This window comes from Coenobita brevimanus, chromosome 102, assembly GCF_032717465.1.
Source record: "Coenobita brevimanus isolate Jiangsu-jjx chromosome 102, ASM3271746v2, whole genome shotgun sequence".
Classification (NCBI taxonomy): Eukaryota; Metazoa; Arthropoda; class Malacostraca; order Decapoda; family Coenobitidae; genus Coenobita; species Coenobita brevimanus.
Window position 1 is genome coordinate 8,065,339 of NC_137055.1, and position 21,507 is coordinate 8,086,845.

A 21,507-nucleotide genomic window follows, 5' to 3' on the forward strand; every position below is an offset into this window, starting at 1 on the left:
TTGTAGCCCCAGGTTCATTTAAAGGTGAACCCCATTTGGGAGTTATTTATTATCAAAAACAGTGAATGGTTTAACCACCTAACTCCGGTAACATAGTTTGTACACTGTTATTGATATCGCCATTCAGTTTACACAGATCTATTGAGATGTTTCGAACTGGAGGAGTTTATTATAATCTCCATTAACTCCATTATTACTAACTATTTGTCCTAAAAAAAAAAAATAAAAAAAAAAAATAAGTGTTATGACGAAAAGAGTCATAAGAAAGGCTTACTGCTACCGCAGACCTGTTCTTCCCATTTATAACTGCTGGGGACACTGCGGCCTTGCGGCCATCATCTTGCATTAACACTTTGACCTCAACCCCGTGAGAGGGAATCCAGTTTAGTTCCGGCTCTGGGGAGAATATATCAAGGACCTGAACCAAATGACAGGATGAACGAGTCCCCGTTAGAGTCAGCAGTTATCATACTTTTTTTTTTTTTTTCGTAATTTTTCACACGAATCATTCACACTAATTTCATTTTACAGTGTCTGGTAGCTGTTAAAGTGAAGGCAATCGTTGATATCCTATAAACAGTTAAACGTAAGAGAGTCTATAAATACGGATCCTGGTTTTTATTTCACGTCCTAGGGGACGAGCAAACAACTCATCCACTTCCGCATATTTGAACAAAGCTGGTCTCCCCTCCCCTCACTGTCTGTCTCTCCCTTACTCTCAGCTATTTTTATTTTCTTTCTCCCCTTCTCCTCTCGTGGCATCTCTCTGGCTTTCTCATTTCAGAGCATCTTGTTGACTTCAATTTCCATTTTAAGTGAAGTGCATCGGTAAGAATACCAACAAAATCTGTGCAGATGTTTTGTTCCGTGAGGTGGAGCCAGGAGTCCTTGAATACTGTGTGAATATTTATGTTTCACTGTTGATAAATATTCTTGTAAATGTCCTCTCTCTTCCTTCGTTTCGTAATCCTGTCTCAAACCATCGCTACCAGCGAAAAGGGGCTACATGATGATGAAGATGATGATGATGATGCTCAAGTGGATAGAAGGCGCCAGTGTGAGTGACTGCTTTATGGTCTGGGTAGATTCAAAACTCCCAAAAGTGAAGCGATGATTTCGATCATGTAATGCTGACACTGGCTTAGGTTTATATTCTTGCATCGCGAATCACACGGCGCTGTAAATTGGAGGGGAGGGGGGGCATTTATACTTTGTGGTGGAGGAGTTGATGAAGGATTATCTAACCTATTCTAACACCCTCTTAGTCAGTCTTTCATTCTCCATTCTCTTAACATGTACAAAACACCTCAGTGTATTTCTCCTAATCTTCTCAACCACATCCACATCTACCCCACAACGTTCCTTCACTTCTTCATTCGTCAACCTGTCCCTCCATGTCACTCCACATGCTCCTCTCAAGTAACTCATTTCCACTGCTCTCACTCTTGGCTTGTTCCCCTCTTGCAAGGTCCACGCCTCGCTTCCATACGTCAGGGTAGGGATCACAATACTATCATGCAGTGACTTCTTAACTTCCATACTCACCTCCCTATTTCTCGTCACTGCTTTCAGTGTACCAACAACCTTCCTTCCCTGCTGTACCCTTTCACTCACTTCATCCCTCGAAGTTCCATCCTTACTCATCACACTACCCAAGTACTTGAATGCACTCACATTCTCCATATCCTGACCATCCAACCTCACTGTACATTCTGTGACTTCATTCCTCTCAAACACCATAACTTTACTTTCGTTTACATTAACTTTCAGCTTCCTCCTCCTACACACTGTCCCAAATTCATTCACCAAACCTTGCAACTCCCATTCATCTTCACTGAACAATACTGTATCATCAGCAAACAGCAACACCGAAATCTTCCAAATCTCACCCTCATTCATTAGAGCCACCCCCACATCCACTGCCCTACCTTGCACCTCCTTTACAACCCCATCTATGTATATATTAAACAGCCATGGAGATATCACACAACCCTGTTTCAGTCCCACATTGAGATCAAAGAACTCTCTCAGCTCACCCTCCAATCGCACCGTAGCCCTAGCTCCTTCGTACATACTCTTCATAGCACTCAACAATTTCCCATCCACTCCATATATTCTTAATACCTTCCACATACCTTGCCTAACTATTCTGTCATAAGCTTTCTCCAAGTCCATGAAGGCAGCATACACTTTCTTTCCCTTCTCTAGATACTTCTCCACTAAACATCTTAGAACAAATATCTGATCTACACACTCTTTTCCCTTCCTAAATCCCCTTTGTTCTTCTCCAACTAGCTCCTCTGTCATATGCCTAACCCTATCAATGAGTATTCTACCATATATTTTACCAGTCACACTAAGAAGGCAAATACCGCTATGGTTACCACATACGACTCTCTCCTTTTTTCCTTTGTATAAAGGAACAATTATACCTGATTTCCAGTCCTCTGGAACCTTTCCCTCTTCCCAAGCCAATCTACACAACTTCCATATCCACTCCACAACAATCTCACCCCCGTACCTCAGCATTTCACTACACACTCCATCAATTCCTGGGGCTTTTCCCAACTTGATCTTCATTGCTTCCTCTACTTCAGCCCTACTGATCCCTTCCTCCCTCCTCTCATCTCTTCTTCTCCCAGCCATTCCCCAACCACTTATACTCGCACTGCTCTCACTCTCTCCATTCAACAAATCCTCAACAATCTATTATTACTATCTTTCACTCCTCTACTATTTCCCCTTTCACACTGCCTTACTTTCTTTACCTCCTTCCAAAACAATTTCTTACTCTCCCTCCATTTCACACTCAGATTCCTCTCAAACACTTCATCCACTTTCTTCTTAAACTCCTTCACCAATCTCTTCGTCTCCCTTCTCCTGCCCACATATACCTCTCTCTTCTCTCTCTCATATTCTCCCCTGCCTCTACTTGCTAACCATTCACTATATGCCTTCTTCTTTTGTTCCACAGCTCGTTTCACCTCATCATTCCACCATGCTGTCCCTTGCACACCCTTGTATCTCCTCCTCACTCCACAAACCACCTCACACGCTGTGCCTATCTCTTCCGTAATAATCTTATATACGTCTTCCACCCCTTCCATCTGCTCTGGCTCATACCTTCCCAATCTTTCTTCCACTATGCTCTTATACTCTGCCATTTTCTCACTATCTTGCAAATTCTCCACTCTTCTCACAGGAGCTGTTTCCTCCTGTCTTCCCCTTCGTCTCCTCAACCATTTTCTTTGCAGCTTTACCTTGGCCATCACTAAGTGATGGTCCGAGACTCCATTCCCCCACCCTCTCCACACTCTTTCATCCAACACTTGTCTTCTCATTCGCTCATCCACACACACGTATTCTATCATTGCCTTTTGTTCAACAAGTTCACCATCCATCCTCCTCATTACTCTCCATGTATACCGGTGGATCATCTTATGCCGAAAGTAGGTGTTGGCTATTGCCAACCCCTTACCAGCACAGATGTCCACTAAAGCACTATTATTCCCATCTACTTCAGCTGACACACCCCACCGACCAACCACTCCATCCACTCATACATTCCCAACTTTGCCATTCATGTCTCCAATCAAAAGCACTCTCTCGCTCCTCTCAAATTTGTCCATACATGCTTCTACTCTCGCCCAAAACTCATCTTTCACTCTTGCCACTCGGTCCTCTGTCGGAACATACACACATACAATCGCCCACGCTTGTATACCTACTTTCATCCTCACCCAGACAATCCTTGCACCCACTATTCCATACTCTCTTATATTCTCCTTCCACTTCTTGCTTATCATCAGACATACTCCATCTCTTGCCCTCTCATTCTCATTAACTCCCGCACATATACCTAAACCATATTCCCATTCTCTCACCCTTTCCCCTTCCCATTTAGTTTCAGTCAATCCACATATATCCACTTTTGCATCCTCAAGCACCTGAACAATCTCTCTCTTTTTCACTTCATCATATATATATATATATATATATATATATATATATATATATATATATATATATATATATATATATATATATAATACACGCATATGTTTCCTCTTTATTCATAAATTCAAGAGTTCAGGTCGGGCTGAAATTGTTTAACCTTTCATTTAAAACAACTTTCATACGCAGGTATAAATTTTCCACCCCTGATGCTGTCTTGTGTGCACGTGGCTGGCATGCAGGTGCACTGGCATCAGGCGGGCTAAACTTAGGCCGGCAATTACAACCCCACCGTGACTCCACCACTAATGTGAATCTCCCTCCACTCTCCCACCCTCGCACTGAGTTGGGCGTGGGTGGTGATTTCTGCGGGTGTGGGTGGATAGCAGTTGGGCGTGTGGGTAGGGCGTTGTTGGAGGTGTGGGTGGGAGGTTGTTGGCGGTGTGGGTGGAGAGTTGTTTGGGGTGTGAGTGGAGAGGTGCTGGTGGTGTGGGTGGGAAGTTGTTTGGGGTGTTGGTGGGGAGTTGTTGGGGGTGTGGGTTGGGTGTTGTTGGCTGGAGGGCGGGAAGTTGTTGAGGATGTGTTGGGAGTTATTGAGCGGTCTGGGTGGGGAGTTGCTAACGGTGTGGATGGGAGGTTGCTGGCGGTGTGGGTGGGGAGTTACTGGCCTGTGTGGGTGGGGAGTAGTTGGGGGCGTGTGTGAGGAGTTGTTGGCGGTGTGGGTATGTGGGGAGTTGATAGCGGTGTGGTTGGAAGTAATTAGGAATGTAGGTGAGGTGGGGAGCTTTTGTGGGTGTGGTTGGGAAGGTTTTGGGAGTGTGGGTGGGGAGGTTATAGGGCTGTGGGTGAGGAGGTTTGGGATGTGTATGTGGGGAAGTTTTGGGGGTGTGGGTGGGGAGGTTTTTGGGGTGTAGGAGGGGAGATTTTGGGGATATGAGTAGGGAGGTGCTGGTGCTGAGGGTGTGGGTAGGGAGGTGCTCGGGGAGTGGAGGGAGAGTTGCTGTGGGGAAGGGGAGAGTAATTGTTGGATGGGGGGAGTTGCTGTTGAGAAGGGAAGAGTAACTGTTTGATGGGGGGAGTTGCTGTGGGGAAGGGAAGGGAAGAGTAACTGTTGGAGGGGGGGAGTTGCTGTGGAGAAGGGGAGAGTAACTGTTGGATGGGGCGTGTTGCTGTGGGGTGGGGGAGTTGCTGGTGGGGTTTGGGGTTGTTGCTGGGAAGGTTGGGAAGAGTTGCTGGGGATGAGGAGAGTGTTGTTGGTGAGTGTGGGAGTTGCTGGGGGTAGGGAGAGAGTTGCTGAGGGGTGGGGGAGTTGCTGGGGTTGGGGGAGTTGCTGGGGTTGGGGGAGTTGCTGGGGGATGGGGGAGTTGCTGGGAGGGTGGGGAGAGTTGCTAGGATGTGGGGGAGTTGCTGGGAGGATGGGGGAGTTGTTGTGGGATGGAGGGGAGTTGCTGGGAGTAGGTGGAGCAGTTGGTCTTGGTGCAGAATGTTAACTCCCCCTCAATTAGAGGTGGTCTTCGTTTGATGTAGGAGCATCTCTTGGACGGGCTCTGTCCGTCTGTCTTCAATTGACAATTTTCAGACGCCGGACGCTGTACTGACGTACCCTTTATTGACTTTCGCGAAACCACATCAAAGCTCATCACATACAATGAATACAACTCCAGTTGTGAGCTATATAGCCCAGGAGCATTAAGGATACACCTGGAAAAAATTTCGAGAAAACTGATTTTCTCAAGAGAGCTTAAGAGAAGCCTCCTAAGTCAAAATCAACAAATATCCTAAACATTCCACATAAGCTAACTGTGTGGAACGAAAAATTCAAGATGGCCACCATCAGCATGGGGCGCATATATGGCTTAGTGGCCAAAATTCACACTTGGTTATGCAATACCACCTTTTATGGGTTTTAAGGAGTGACAAATCCATTTCTGCTATTATTCTAAGAATTCTATGTCACTGATATACACAGAGAACGTGCGTTAAACGAAAAACAAAAAATCGAAAATCTGTATTGATAATTTTGCTATGACTCCATAAACTAGAGTGTACTTCATCAGATGTTTTAATTCATTAGGTTGGATACAGATTGAAGTGTAGAGGCAGAAGTACATAGATGGACAGAAGACAGTGTGAATGGAACGAGATGACAGCACAAGAGCAGTGTGATATTTGTGATTTTTGATAGGCCAGCCACCTCTGACCGAAGCACTGCCTACCTAGCATAATTGAACATTAGTGCTGCTCTGATGGATGGACTTGATGAAAAGCTGTTACATAGTGTTGCCAGTTCCGGCTCATAAATGGTTCAAGGAACATTACATCATGCCATCATGCATAAAAATGCTAAAAATGGAGTCAGTAGAATCGGAGTGACAAGTGCATTAGAGAAACACCTGCCGTTCACAGGCCACTATCTTTAATATAAAACGAGACTGTCTGTACTGTGGGAAATATGTGAACTATAGTAAGATCGCCAAACAATCAAAGGACCAACGTGAGGCGATTCATGAAGCAGGAAAAATTAACTCTAGTTATCTGTTGCAGCCAAGACGATGGAGCGAGCAGATAGTTGGGGAGAGTCTGTACATACTGTACTATCTATCTATCTATTGCCAGACACCATAATCCCGTAAAGGGTGGCCATTTGACACTGAGTTAGTTGTTTTACAGGGAGGGGTACCAACCCTCCACCAACCCACTTGTTGACACGTAGGGAGCACGTATGGTTTGGTTATATGGTTACCACCCAGCGTTGTAAATGTCTGTATATACACGCATTCAAAATGGTGATATTGTGGCAGCCGAGACCAAGTACCATCATGACTGTCAAATCCGTTTTCATGATGGGCAAGGGCTTCAGAGGAAACCAAGGGGGAGGCCTTCAGGGTCAGTCGGGACCTGAAAACACACAGACCTCCGGGAATCTGCAATTGAGTGTGATAGCACACTTTCTCATCTTTCTGAATTACACAACATTCACCATTTGCCTACACAAGTGAATACCGCAAGAGACTGGTCTGCATTGATACTGGAGTCGTGGCATGTGTTTGTGCTAAAGCAGACTGTGCAGTCAAATCAGATGAGGAGGCAGCTGCACGTATCACTGGCCTGAACTACGCCGATGTTAAGCTCAAAAGCAGTGACAAGGTTATATCCGTTGGTGCTGCAACCTTTACTGCCACTGTCCGTAGCAAAGACGTTGAGGTCGATTCAACACTGGTCTTCATGTGCGGGTCACATGTGTGATAAAGAACCGATCAGATATGGAGAATTGCCTTAAACATGAATTTAACAAACACCTACCAGCACTACTTGACAGGGGTCTATCTATCTATCTATCCATTGCCAGACGCCTTAAATCCGTAAGGGGTGACCACAAACAAATCCCTTCCATGTCGCTCTGTCCTCCACGATTTCACTACTCACTTCCTAGCTCACACACCCCCTGTCTCATATACCTCGCCATTCCGTCCCTCCATCTCATCCTTGGCCTCCCCCTCCCCCTGTCCACCTTAGTCAAATACATTCTCCTCTCCTCGCCAGTCTCTCGCTGTCCCTCCTCTCCACATGGCCAAACCACCTCATTGTATTTCTCCTAATGCTTTCTATCATGTCTACATCCACACCACAATGCACCTTCACTTCCTCATTTGTCAGACTGTCTCTCCATGTGACTCCACATGCTCCTCTCAAATAACTCATTTCCACTGCTGTCATTCTTGATTTGTGTCCCTTCAACAAGGTCCAAGCTTCACTTCCATAAGTTAGAGTTAGTATCACAATACTGTCATGCAGCGACCTTTTTACTTCCATGCTCACTTCTCAGTTTCTCATCACCACTTTCAAAGATCCAGCAGCTTTTCTTCCTTGTAGTACCCTTTCAAGCACAATGGTACAAATGTACAATGCACAAAAACAACAAAAGTGGTCTTGCCAACGTGCTGAAAGCTCCAGTAGTCCCAATATCCACCGAAGCTCTTAATAACCCATAGTATGTGTTGGATGGAGGACATTTGCTGCAAAATGTGACATGGCCTGTGGTCTACACGTATGGTGATGTGTGCGAAGGCTATGTGAATCAAGTTATCAATAACTATGGCAAAGAATGCATTGTCTGCTTTAATGGCTACACAAATCTTACCCTGTCAACCAAGGTGGCTGAACAGAACCGCCGCACTGATCCAAATGTCTCTGAAGACATAGTATTTGATTTCAACACATCAGTCACTTGCAATCAACGCTCCATTTTAGCAGATCGTAACAACAAGTCACGGTTAACCAGTAGGCTGAAGACCGGCTTACATCTGAAGGCGTTGCTTGCTGTCAAAATCAGGCTGATCCTGACTACATAATAAGTGGCACAGCATTGGCATTTGCTGGGAATATCGCACGAGCCTGTTGTATTTGTGGCAATGGATACAGATCTGCTAAGCATGTTGGTTGATGGTTCCACAACAGCAATATCTACATGCAGTATGCATATACTTTGTTTACAGCATACACAACATCCAGAAGGCAATGCTTCCACACACCTAACAACACATGTTGATAGCTCAGGCTATCACCGGATGTGACACAGTCTCTACCTTATATGGCATGGACACAAAGGGCATGACAGTCTTGGAAAGCGAGGCTTGAAGGGCGCAGGAAGTGTTTAAGAAGAGCGATGCCAGCCATGAAGACGCAGCCAGAGTGGGGGAAGCATTCTTATTGAAGATATACGAGTATAATGCCAATCCGACATGTACAACAGTTGAAAAGCTGAGATTTCTGCAGTGCATGCAGAGGATGAGCAAAGTATCCAGCAGTTTCCAACTTCAGAGCCTACCTCCCACATCCTCAGCTGCAAAGTACCACTCATATCGAGCTTACTTCACAGTTCAGGAGTGGTTGGGCAATGCTGAGGATCTAAATCCTACTGACTGGGGTTGGGAGCTTCAAGGTGGAATGCACAATCCCACTTTGACTTACAGATTAGTATCAACAGAGCATGTTCTCACATTGTCATATGGGTGTAAACAATTGTGTGGGAAGAAGTGCAAATGTTCGGAAAGCAGGACTCTACTGTACACATATGTGTTCCTCGTGGATTGGCCAATCTTCTGCTAATTCATGCCCACATAATGGAGAAGATACTGAGTCCCCATGTTATAACTGTGACCATAACTAACTATGATACCGAGAAAAAAGAAGCTTTATTTAGAAATAGTTCAATAACTGCTGCTGGCAAATGTTAGTGCTGGTTGTTGACTGTAAATGTGTTGAATTAATCATTTTGTTTAAAACAAATGTTAGTGCTGGTTGTTGACTTTTAATGTGTTGAATTAACCATTTTGTTTATAATAGTATATTACCTTAATCATATCTTGAATATATGTCAATGAATCATTGAGGTTTTCTTATATCTTAAAAAAAAAAAAAATTAGAAAGAGGTATTACATGACCATCTGTGACTTCTGGTTCCAAAGCTATATAAACATCCCATGTCGTTGGTGGCCATCTTGAATTTTCGTCCCACACGGCTAGCTCATGCGGAATGTTTAGAATGTTTGTGGATTTTGACTTAGCATGCTTCCAAGTAGCTTTCTTGAAAAAAAGAAGAAAAAAGCACTTTCGATTTTTTTTTCCAGGTTCCCTTCGAAATTGAGCTAATGCTCCTGGTCTAGGAAACCTCTTTCACTGCAGTTATATCGTTTTGGCTGATTTTTGCCATATGCAGGCTATTTTATTCGGCTCAGAAAAGTTTTTCGAACCTGAGGTATCACGTATAGCCATTATCCATTATTAACTCCTTCACTACAAGACTCCTTCTCCAAAAATCATCAAATCCTCTATTCAACAGCTGGAAGAAAGTATGAAAGACGTCCCCCAGTTGAAGGGCCAGATGGGCGTTGGAGCAGGTGGACCAGTGATCCAAGGCTTTAATACCACATTATTTGTTCTAAATAATCAAAGAAAAATAGATACGCATCCAAGTTTTGGAATATTTACTAACTTGAATGATGGAAAATTTCAGAAGTTTGACCTTGTTGTTTGCTGCTAAATACGCTATATGAAGTGCAGTTCAGTCACATTATTTTTTATCTTCATAGGAAAATTAAATGGGCTAGACTACACCTTCACGTACTCAGTTTTGATAAGGCCGTCAGTCTCTACAGCATGTTTTAATGTACTGTCAGGGCATTGAGATTTAATGAGGAAGGTGTCCTTGCAGGGGTTCATCTTCCCATATTTATTAATCTTCTAGAACTTAACCTCATCAAACTTTTTTTTTTTTTTTTTCAATTTACACTTGCCAAACCTGACGTTAATATTAAATCTGAGAGAACGTCCCTCTGGTGAACAAGAAACGGAGACTAAGCCTAGAGTACCTATTCCAGTGCGAAATGCTTTTCCGAAGCTAAGTAGGAAGAAAAAATGTAAATATACGCCATTTGATAAAAGTTTTTAAGTTGCCCATAAAACTTCTTGGCTTCTCTTATCTTCACTCATACAGCTAGCATGATAACTAGAGTGCATATTAAAGTGAAAAGTACAAACAAATCTATTTTTGACAACAGCACACTGTTTTAAAGAAATTTATCCTGCAAACTGGCTAAGATAAATATGATCCCTGTTTCTCTCAATGAGTGTGGCAGGCATGTTCGCCAAATCCTAGCTAAGTCTACTAATACCGAGGCAGTTCACTTTCCGTCAGTGCGCAGGGAAGCGTGGCTTGTGTGACGTCAGCTGGCTTAAGTAACAGAAAATGCATAAAAGGGCAGAATCAAGTTAAACATTTATGATAAGGGAAAATGAAGAAGGGGAAGAAGTGCAGACTCGCTTAACCCTATAATAAGACGGAGGGGGTGCAAGGAACAGCGTGGTGGACTGAAGAGGTGAAACAGGCTGTGGCACAAAAGAAGAAAGCATACAATGAATGGATGAGAAATAGGGGCGTGGAAGAAGTTGAGACGCGGAAGAGAGAGTTATATGTGGAAAGAAAGAGAGAGGTGAAAAGATTAGTAAGAGGGAGTAAGAAGAAAGTGGATGAGGAATTTGGAAGGAATTTGAGTGTAAAGTGGAGGGACTGTAAGAAAATGTTCTGGAAAGAGGTGAAAAGAGTAAGACAGGGTGGAAGTGAAGTTAGCAGGGGAGTGAAAGATAAAAATGGTAGATTACTAGTGGAGAAGAGAGAAAAAGTGAGCAGATGGAGAGAACACTTTAAGGCATTGTTGAACGTAGAGGATCGAAGTAATGCGAGTATAAGTGGCTGGGGAATGGCTGGAAGGAGGGAGGTGGAGACAGGAAGAAATCAGTAGGATAGAAGTTGTGGACGCAATGAAGAAAGTTAAATCGGGGAAAGCCCCAGGAATTGATGGAGTGTGTGGTGAAATGCTGAAGCATGGGGGAGAGATAGTAGTAGAATGGATGTGGAAGATGTGCAGATTGGCCTGGGAGGAAGGTAGAGTCCCGGAGGATTGGAAGTCAGGTATAATTATTCCCTTGTACAAAGGAAAAGGGGAAAAAGAAGAGTGTGGTAATCATAGGGGCATTTGTCTTCTTAGTATAATAGGAAAAGTGTATGGTAGGATACTTACAGACAGAGTTAGAGAAAGAACAGAGAAATTAGTTGGAGAAGAACAGGGAGGCTTTAGGAAGGGAAGAGGTTGTGTAGATCAGATATTCATTCTTAGATCTTTAGTGGAAAAGTTTCTAGAGAAGGGAAAGTAGTTGTATGCAGCTTTCATGGATCTGGAGAAAGCATATGACAGGGTGGATAGACAAGGATTGTGGAAAGTGTTAAGAATATATGGAGTAGATGGGAAGTTGTTGAATGCTGTGAAGAGTATGTACGATGGTGCGAAGGCTGCAGTGCGTGTGGATGGTGAACTAAGTGAATTTTTCTCTTTGAAAATTGTGTTGAAACAGGGATGTGTCATGTCTCCATGGTTGTTCAACCTGTACATGGATGGGGTAATAAAAGAGGTACAATGTAGGGTAGTGGATGTTGGAGTGGCCCTGGTGAGAGAGGATAGTGTTTGGAAACTCTCTGTACTGTTGTTTGCAGATGATACTGTGTTGTTGAGTGAAAACGAAGGGGAGCTGCAAGGCTTGGTGAATGAGTTGGAGAGAGTGTGTAAGGAACGGAATCTAAAGGTGAATGTAGGGAAAAGTAAAGTGACGGTCTTTGAGAGAGGTGAAGTTAGTGAATGTACAGCGAGGTTGGATGGTGAAGAATTGGAAAATGTGAGTACGTTTAAGTACTTGGGTAGTGTGATGAGTAAGGATGGAGGTTTGGAGGGTGAAGTGCTTGAAAGGGTACAGCAGGGAAGAAAGGTTGCTGGTTCTTTGAAGGCAGTGATAAGAAACAGGGAAGTGAGCATGGAAGTGAAAAAGTTACTACATGACAGTATTGTGATACCAACTCTAACGTACGGAAGTGAAGCTTGGACATTGTTGGAAGGACACAAGTCAAGAGTGAGAGCAGTGGAAATGAGTTATTTAAGAGGAGCCTGTGGAGTCACGTGGAGAGACAGGCTGACGAATGAGGAAATAAAGGAGCATTGTGGTGTAGATGTGGATGTGATAGGAAGCGTTATGAGGAATACACTGAGGTGGTTTGGCCATGTGGAGAGGATGGAGGGTGAAAGACTGACGAAGAGAGTGTATGTGAGTGAGGTGGAGGGGGGAAGAGGGAGGGGGAGGCCGAGGATGAGATGGAGGGATGGGGTGGGGAGGTATATGAGAGAGGGGGGTGTGAGTTGGGAGCAGGGCAATGAAATGGCAGGGGACAGGGCGACTTGGAGGCGATTTGTTTGTGGCCACCCCAAACGAGATTGAGGCGTCTGGCAATAGATAGATAGATAGATTCCCTCACACCCCTACACCTTCCCTCACATATTTCAGTCCCTTCCCTCATTTCTCTGGACTGAAAATGTCATGGTACGATAAGTGGAGCAAGCATACACTCACCGTCATGGTCAGGAGTCAACTGAACACTGGGGTTTCATGCCAGAGCCAGTCGAAGTCACTCCGATGCTCTGCCCCCTGCGCGAGCTTGGAGCCGTTTTAGAAGGAAGTGGTCCGACTTGGTATAAGTAGACTTAGAATCCTAGCCTGGCGAAAGTGATGAGGTGGATGGCTTTGTTCCCCTGGAGGATTGTTTGGACGTAAAAGGGCATAGGGTTGCTATGAGCAGCCTTGCCTACCTACCTAGTCCAGGTGTACAATATCTCACACACTTGAAAAGTGAACCTATCCATAACTCCGTATATCAAGAAGTGCTGTTGAATTAAATGGTCTGGTGAAAGCTTCTATAATATTATCGCACTATATTTCTCAAAGATGTAGCAGAATGTAGTACTTACATGTCAAAACAAAAGACAAAACCATTACTTTCTTCAGCAGCACCAGTATTCTGTACACACTATGTGACACAGGACAGTATTGCCCTAGGTGGATGGAAACCTGGTTAAGGAGATGATACTCCTGTTTCATTAGTCAGAACGTACATATCTGAATATACCTCTTTGCTTACCTTTTATTGCGTTTCATTCGCAGTTATGAGCAAGTGACCAGGCTCACGTGAACATCGTTGTTAATCTCAAATGTTTTTTTTTTTTCTTCTGTGTTTGTTAAACTTAAAGGCACAATACGCACTTCTTGCTTCAACATTACGCTTATGGCAATGTCCATTTAGAGCAACACCTCAGAGTAGCCTGATGAGGGGACTTAAACCCAAATACCCTGTACTTGACCCGTTCCATGGTAAACCCACGAGATGTCCTAGACCAGTGGTTCTTAACCTTTTTTGAGTCACGGACCCCTTTGAGAATCTGGTGAACGCTATGAACCCCTTCCCTACAAAAATGCACATAAGCACAAACGCAGCATTTTGCATGCAATGAGTATACATTATTTTTTTGGAAACTACCTCACGCAGTGTATCACAAAGTATAAAACAGTCTTTACAAAGAATTATGTTTCTCACTCTTTTTCATGCAAAAACTAATGGCCACTCGAAAAAATGAAATACATCAAACTTGAGCAAATTAAACAAAACAAATCTTTAAGTCTGTTCAAAAGTTCATTTCAGTGAGAGTTGTTGTTGCCGTTTGGCTTGAATAAGATGAAATTGTGGAGTGGTCATTGACAAGGCAAGACGCATGTCATCGTTGACATCCAGTTGATTTCGACTTTTCATTTTGATAGAAACAAACGCTGAAATCCCTGACTCACAAAGGTATGTAGTTTGTTACGGAACAGAGAAAGATAATGTACACTTTAAGTGAGAATACGAAGAGTCACTACTGTCCCGTAAAGTTCCAGGTTCAAAACAAAAGAGTTAGGTAAAATTACAAGTTAAAGTTTAATGCTTAAATTAACAACAAAACATTCAGGACTCATAAAGATAATGTAATGGCAAATAAACAGGTTAAATATATGGTTAACTGCAATAGCCTCTATTAACACGAAATTAGCAAGAGTAAATTTATCTAAGTCAGCCCTGATAAAATGAGATACCAGATAATACTCAGTGAATGCCAGATAAATAATTACAGATACAAACTATTATCAAAAATGACTGACATAAAGAACCCCACACGAATCACAAAAACTTCACTAGGCCTACAAATTAAACTTATGCTATACAGTACAAGAAAAAATACAACAACAGTCATACTCAAATCACACACAGCTGCTAGATGTTTGGAGATTTCTTGAGCACTCACAATAATAATAATATCTGTACAGGGGAGGACAGAGATGTGAACAAAATGAGGAGCAGATCTAAGTGGCAATGATGCAGAGACTGAGCTCATTATATAGGGGCCGGCAGAGCCTGATACAACTTGTAAGAGGACGCGCAAATGAAAGCCATGGGGACAGAGTTCACAATCCCGCTCTGGACAACAGAGAGAACGACTTACTCTACTATAACGGTAGAAGGGGGGACTGAGGCAGAACACGCTCGTGATCAAACATGCAGCATACTGTGCGTTAAAATTACACAAAGGATGATGAAATCATAGGCTATGTAACACCTCCCCACAAAGAAAAAAGAAATTTACAAAGGAAATTTCTTATTACTCTAAAACAATCTGTACATGGCATTACAGAACATGCAAATGTCCTTCCCAGTGCTACAAAACATGAGACCTCCCCAGCACGTTCAGTCATAGGTACTTGCCAGTATCCCTTTAACAAATCAAACTTACTTATGTACCTAGCCTTTCCGATCTTGTCTATGCAATCTTCCACACGAGGGAGAGGGTAAGTGTCTGTTTTGGTTATCTGATTAACACGTCTGTAGTCGATGCAAAGCCTCTGTGACCCACCTGGCTTAGGGACTAGAGTGACAGGAGAACTCCACTCGCTCTGACAGGGCTCAATCATCTTGTGGTCCAACAGGTAGCCAAGCTCCTTCTGGATGAGAGGAACTTTCACTGGGTTCACACGGTAAGGAGGCAATTTAATTGGCTTTGCGTCTCCAACATCGACATCATGCATCAACACAGTGGTTCTTCCTGGAGTGGCACGGAACACTTGCGGTTACTCCTGCAGTAATGCCGAAAACTCCTGCCTTTCCTTGGGTGGTAGATGAGAAAGCTTAGTCTGGAGATCATTCATGATATCAGGATTCTTCCCCAAACTATCACTCAGGCTCATACTGCATGGGAGAGCTTCACTTGCAGACTCGGATGGAACAGCTACAGTGCAGACTGGATTATTTTCGTCCCGCCTGTGATATAACTTTAGCATGTTGATGTGACATAGTTGCTTGCTCTTTCTACGATCTGGTGTGGCGATGACATAGTTGACATCACTGAGTTTCTTCTCCACGAAATAAGGACCACTAAACTTGGCTTGAAGAGGTTGCCCATGAACTGGTAGCAGAATCAAAACCTGATCTCCTGGCTGAAAGTGGCGTAACCTGGACTTCTTATCATACCAAGTCTTCATCTTCTCCTGAGCAGCTCCTAAATTCTCTCTCGCCAGCTGTAAAGCAGTGGACGGCCGTTCTTTGAAATTCATCACATACTCCAGCAGGTTGACGTCATCTTCCTCCGACAGCCAGCATTCCTTGAGTAGCTTAAGGGGTCCTCTTACTTCATGGCCAAACAGTAGTTCAAAAGGTGAGAAGCCCAGTGATTCATTTTGAGATTCTCTTGCAGCAAACACAACGAATGGAAGACCTTTATCCCAGTCTTTCTGATGTTCCAAACAGTATTTCTTGAGCATCGATTTGAGTGTTTGATGGTATCTCTCCAACGCTCCTTGGGTCTGGGGATGGTAAGCTGAAGACGTGATCTGGGAGATGCCCAACTCTTTCAGAGACTGCTTGAAAACATTTGACATGAAATTACTTCAGTCTGACTGTACCTCCTTGGGCAGACCAAACTTTGTGAAGAACCCTAGCATTTCCTTAACCACGTTCTTTGCTGAGATGTTTCTAAGTGGAATGGCTTCAGGATAACGAGTAGCCATATCAATCATGGTCAACACATAAGAAAATCCTGAAGAAGTCTTAGGAAGAGGGCCCACAATATCCACCAACACACGGGTGAAAGGCGCCTCAAAAGGAGGAATGGGAACTAGAGGTGCAACCTTTTCGGTCTGATTACACTTTCCCACAACTTGACAGGTGTGACAAGACTTACAATACCAGGAAACATCCCTGAAGATACCTGGCCAGTAGAAGTGTTTCAAAATGCGTGCCACAGTCTTCCTCACTCCAAGGTGTCCTGCCAAACTGGAATCATGAGCCACTCGAATGATATCCTGCCTACAAACACGAGGGATGACAACTTGATGTACAACCTCCCATTCACAGTCGGCTGATGCTGTTGGGGGTCTCCACTTCCTCATAAGTACTCCTGACTTTACATAATAACAAGTAGAAGCACCGGCTGACTCTTCTTCACTGTAAGCAGAGTTAGCTAGACCTTTCAACTCCAGGGTCAGCAACCTGCAACTCAACCAACTCTTGACGAGACAAATTATCAACACTACGGGGTACTGCCTCATCTGGTGAGTGGTCCAAATTAGCAAGAAAAGTGTCAGCTAGGATAACATCATCATCATCATTATCCTCTAAATCACCAGTAACTTTAGACTTAGCCCTAGTGACAGCACATGCAGGGAACACATCAGGGACATCACAATCCTGGGACACGCAGCCACTGGCTCACTAGACAACTGAGGAGCTGGACACACTTGACTTCCACCAATATCATTTCCAAGTAAGAAAGTTACACCTGACATTGGGAGTGTCTCAACCAACCCAACCATAACAGAACCATTAACAAAACCAGACTCTAAATTCACTCTGCACAGAGGAACAGAGAAGTAATTATTCCCTACACCTTGTAAGATTACAGTTTCATCAGAGGAATTAAAATTAGAGCCTAGAACACTGGTCAGCATAAAGGGATTGGCAAGCACCTGTATCACGATATATTTGAACTGATTTCCTGTCATTACTGTCCAGAGGACTGACAAAACCATCAGACAGGAAATTAGCACATGAACTCTTGAGAGTGTCACCCACGTTACTGCTCAAAAGAGGAGCTCCATCATGAGAATTTAAGTTACCCCTCAAAGCAGGTTCAGTTAACTCAGTTAAAGAATTCTGGGAACTCTCAAGAGTGGACACTAGACCAATTGACTGAATATTTAAAGACTCCTTTTTGTTCACATCACGCTGTCTCCTGAAACATCTCTCCGTAGTATGACCAAGCTTACTACAATAAGTACATTTACTTTTCTGAAATCTAGAGGTGAAGCTGGTATTTACTTCCTGAGAAACATCATCCTTATTCTCTTTCCTGTTACCTGTACTCTGAGTAGAGGCAACGTACTGACTCTCAGCTTTCCCTTTTTCCTCTAAAATATCTCTTGTGAGTGAGAACATACTCATCAGCTAAAACTGCAGCATCAGACAAATTATCTATCCTTTTCTCATCAAGATATGAGGCTTACATCTTTATAAATACACCTTTTGAAGTCCTCCAGCAAAATCATCTGCTTAAATTTGTCAAAATCCAGAATCCACATTCTTAGAATTTAACCACTGCTCCAACAAATCTTCTTTGATTTTTGCATACTCAACATGGGATTGCTTATCTTGCTTGTAAGTTGTCCTAAATTTTACTCTATAGGCTTCAGGAACAAGCTCATAGGCCTTAAGAATCAAGCTCTTAACTACATCATAATTATCAGACTGATCCTGAGGCAAAGATGCATAAGTTACTTGAGCTTTACCGGTGAGAACAGTTTGAAGGAGTACTGGCCAATACTCCTTAGGCCAATTAAAACCTGTAGCTACCCTCTCAAACAACTGAAAATACTTTGTTAAATCAGATTCATTAAAAGGAGGGACAAGTTTAACATTTTTAGCCACATCAAAATCATCAGAGCTAGATGATCCAGTTCCACCTTGTTTCATGCGATACTCATGGTCTGCCTGAATCCTGGCAAGTTCAATTTGTGCCTGAGCCTGTACCTGTGCCTCTTCAATACGAGCATTTGCTTCCTTAACACGAGACTCCGCCTCCTTAGCCTTAGCCTCCTGCAGAGCTAGCTATAACTTAGCTAATTCAATCTGCATTTGCTCATTTGGAGGAGTTACATTAAACAAGCTTTTATTAATCATGCCAACAATTTGATCTTTAGAATGATGAGAGTGAACTGCAATTCCCAATTGTTGAGCAACAAGCTTAAGTTCATTCTTTGTTCTGTTTTCTGTATCACACACTGTTTGCACATTTGACAAAAAATCTTTGGCTTCATCAAGTGTAGAAATAGTAGCCATCATGAATATATCACAGTCACAAAATATCAAACAATATCCTTATGATAATATCCTGAATATCCTGGCGAGGTCGCCAAATTTATGTTACGGAACAGAGAAAGATAATGTACACTTTAAGTGAGAATACGAAGAGTCACTACTGTCCCGTAAAGTTCCAGGTTCAAAACAAAAGAGTTAGGTAAAATTACAAGTTAAAGTTTAATGCTTAAATTAACAACAAAACATTCAGGACTCATAAAGATAATGTAATGGCAAATAAACAGGTTAAATATATGGTTAACTGCAATAGCCTCTATTAACACGAAATTAGCAAGAGTAAATTTATCTAAGTCAGCCCTGATAAAATGAGATACCAGATAATACTCAGTGAATGCCAGATAAATAATTACAGATACAAACTATTATCAAAAATGACTGACATAAAGAACCCCACACGAATCACAAAAACTTCACTAGGCCTACAAATTAAACTTATGCTATACAGTACAAGAAAAAATACAACAACAGTCATACTCAAATCACACACAGCTGCCAGATGTTTGGAGATTTCTTGAGCACTCACAATAATAATAATATCTGTACAGGGGAGGACAGAGATGTGAACAAAATGAGGAGCAGATCTATGTGGCAATGATGCAGAGACTGAGCTCATTATATAGGGGCCGGCAGAGCCTGATACAACTTGTAAGAGGACGCGCAAATGAAAGCCATGGGGACATAGAGTTCACAATCCCGCTCTGGACAACAGAGAGAACGACTTACTCTACTATAACGGTAGAAGGGGGGACTGAGGCAGAACACGCTCGTGATCAAACATGCAGCATACTGTGCGTTAAAATTACACAAAGGATGATGAAATCATAGGCTATGTAACAAGTTGCAAACGGAATCATAGCACCCATAGCTCGCTTTGCCAGACGAGGGTAGGCTTGTGTCAAGGAACACCAGAAATCTTCAAGACTTCCTTTTTTTTTTTTTTTTTCTTTAGGTTAATGATGCCAATCGGCATCACGCAATCTCGCTAAATTGTTCTCAATTATTCTTACCTTCACGGACCCCCTGTATCCCATCCATGGACCCCATGGGGGTCCATGGACCCCAGGTTAAGAACCCCTGTCCTAGACCATTGTATGGAGGACTTATTATTCATTTCTGCCCCTCACTAAATATCCATTTGTCTTGGCCTCAAGAACACATACCCTTTTCTATGTCCACTTAATTTCTATGCATTCAGTTCAAAGACAGATGACTGATGCAAATACATGCATGACAACCTTGCTCATTCTCGCGTTTCCGTATATTAATCATTTGAATTATTATACTTTCCCTGTGGTTGTCTGTGCAATATGTAAGAAATGCTATGTGTGCAATTTGTTCATCACATTTTTCTACAAAGCTATTTATTTTATTTCTTTTATATCAGCTAAAAGTGAACAACATGTCCATTTCTAAATTTTATGAAACCTTTCACTGCAGATTTTAATGTTAAACCCCATCTATGCCTTTTTTTTCCATTCACTAATCTGTTTAGCGAACAGTTTCGTAATTTCCATCCTTTAACCTACAGCAGTTTGTGCAAAATCTGGTCCGCATCCATTACTGTCATGGTGAGAGTTGCAACATACGCGACTTGTTTTAAGTGTCCTGGGTTTTTGTTGAGCCCATTGTATGAAACAACGCATGGAGTGAATGTGAATGAATTAGGTTTACTTCTGCTTTCGGGAGTCATGCGACTCTGGGGGTAAATTTGGCATTCGTTCTCCTAACCCAATAGTCCTACGTGTCATACACCATTATAATGTCACCGCTTCGGCGCTGATACCCTCCACTCATACGGACTATACTGTTTAATAAGACTCGCATTCAGGTTTAGTGTGATAGTATTTGCAGGAACTTTTCATGATGTGTCGGTGGGTTTTGTCGGAGATCGGCAAAGCCTGTGTTAATAAAATTCAAGGCATTATTCTGTATACGCTCTTGGTATTTTCTACACCAACCTCTATCAAGCCAGGTACGGTCCCTCGTGCTTCCTGTGGCCGTAAATCACCGTTATCTGGCCACCACATCCATCCAGTGACCGACATTATGTCCTCCTCCCTCACATTATCGCTTCCCCTACCGCCCTAAATTTTATGTGTCAGCTTGTCCCTCAATCACGCCGTTTGTCTCTCGTTGCCTTTCTGTCATCATCGTTTGCCTCTCACTGTCTATAATCATCATTTGTCTCTTACTGCCTTTCTCTCGTCATCATTTATCTCTCATTGCCTTTCCATCATAATCGTATGTTCCCATTGCCTTTCTATAATCATTATTTGTCTCTCCTTGCTTTTCTGTCATCATTGGTCTATCGTTGCCTTTCTATCACCATCGTTTGTCGTTCGTTGCCTTTCCATCATCATCGTCTGGCCCTCGTTGTCTTTCTGCCATCATCATTTGCCCCTCGTTGCCTTTCCATCATCATAGTTTGTCTCTCGTTGCTTTTCCACCATCATCGTTTGCCTCTCGTTGCCTTTCCATCATCATAGTTTATCTCTCGTTGCTTTTCTATCATCAGCATTTGTCTCTTTTCGTCTTCTATCACCATCGTTTGTCTCTCGTTGCCTTCCTATCATCATCGTTTGTCTCTCGTTGCCTTTCTATCATCATCGTTTGTCTCTCGTTGCCTTTCCATCATCATCGTTTGCCTGTCGTTGCCTTTCCATCATCATCGTTTGCCTGTCGTTGCCTTTCGTCTCGTTGCCTCTGTATCATCATCG